The sequence below is a fragment of the Schistocerca piceifrons genome, chromosome 1 (genome assembly GCF_021461385.2).
Source record: "Schistocerca piceifrons isolate TAMUIC-IGC-003096 chromosome 1, iqSchPice1.1, whole genome shotgun sequence".
In the NCBI taxonomy this organism is placed as follows: domain Eukaryota; kingdom Metazoa; phylum Arthropoda; class Insecta; order Orthoptera; family Acrididae; genus Schistocerca; species Schistocerca piceifrons.
The window spans coordinates 552793324-552794543 of record NC_060138.1 but is presented as its reverse complement, the minus strand read 5'-3'; the positions used below and the strand labels follow the sequence as shown (position 1 = coordinate 552794543).

At 42.8% G+C, this 1220-nt stretch overlaps 1 non-coding gene across 1 annotated transcript; it reads left to right on the top strand.

Moving 5' to 3' along the window:
- Positions 1-901: 901 nt before the first annotated feature.
- On the top strand, positions 902-976 carry Trnas-cga. Its single transcript has one exon. It is a non-coding gene; the product is annotated as a tRNA-Ser (tRNA).
- Positions 977-1220: the final 244 nt, after the last annotated feature.

The following is a 1220-nucleotide window of genomic DNA, read 5'->3' as shown; positions in this document are numbered from 1 at the left end:
GGACTTGAATAAATCATCCCTTTTTCTGAAACTGTAATAGCTTATTTTTCGGTACACGTAAATCACACCAATCGATTTCAGGCCCATTCGAATGAAACTAAACCACAACTATCAGTGTCTAAGGAAGAAAAACGGCAACGATGTGTTAGCAGACGGCACTTCCCTATGTAAGCGAGAAATCATGTGAAAATCACCGTAGGTTCAAACCGATATACTGTTAAAGAACTGTTTTTCGATTTTAAAGCAAATCAAAATGCAAATAACTTAATTACAGACCACTGGTCATGTTTTACGTCAATAAAGCGGAACACGTCTGGTGAAAACAGATAAGCAAAAAACATGCATTTTTGTAGTTGCAACGACAGAACAAAAATACCGTCAAGAACTGCAAAGGAACTACGGACAACATGGCCACAGAAATGAAGAATTCTCTTCATAACTTGGTTCCATCTGTCAGGTTACATCAATACAGAAAAGAGTAGATACTGGTCTGCTGTAAACCCCCATATCATCCAAGAAACACCGCTGCATGGCGACGAGGCTAGAGTGTGGGGCGCGGTATGAGCTTTCAGGATTTTTGGTCACGTTCTCTTTCATATGACCGTAGACTCTGCAGTTTATACGGTCATTTTAAATACATTTGAGGAGTAGCTGGATAACATCGAATTTTCGGAAGGTTTTTTGCAAAGAGCTGGAGCAACGTGCCACGCGTCTAGTACTTCCAAGCAACTTGTAACCATTCTGGAAACATCCCCTAGGCTGTGGCTAAGCCATGTCACCGCAATATCCTTTATTTCAGAAGTGCTAGTTCTGCAAGGTCGCAGGAGAGCTTCTGTAAAGTTTGGAAGGTAGGAGACGAGATACTGGCAGAAGTAAAGCTGTGAGGACAGGGCATGAATCGTGCTTGGGTAGCTCAGTTGGTAGAGCATTTGCCCGCGAAAGGCAAAGGTCCCGAGTTCGAGTCTCGGTCCGGCACACAGTTTTAATCTGCCAGGAAGTTTCAACTTGTAACCAGTTTATTTGGTGACCGAATAATCTCAAAAAATTTATGGCCTCGTCTCGATCACCCGACCTAACCTCCCTGATTTTTTCTTGTGGAGGTATCTTAAAAGCCGAGTCTACATGAATAAACCACGGATAACTGCAGTGCTCCGTGAGGCCATTACACAAGAAATAATCAACACTGGCGAGGTAACACTTCACAGAATGTCGCGGAATAT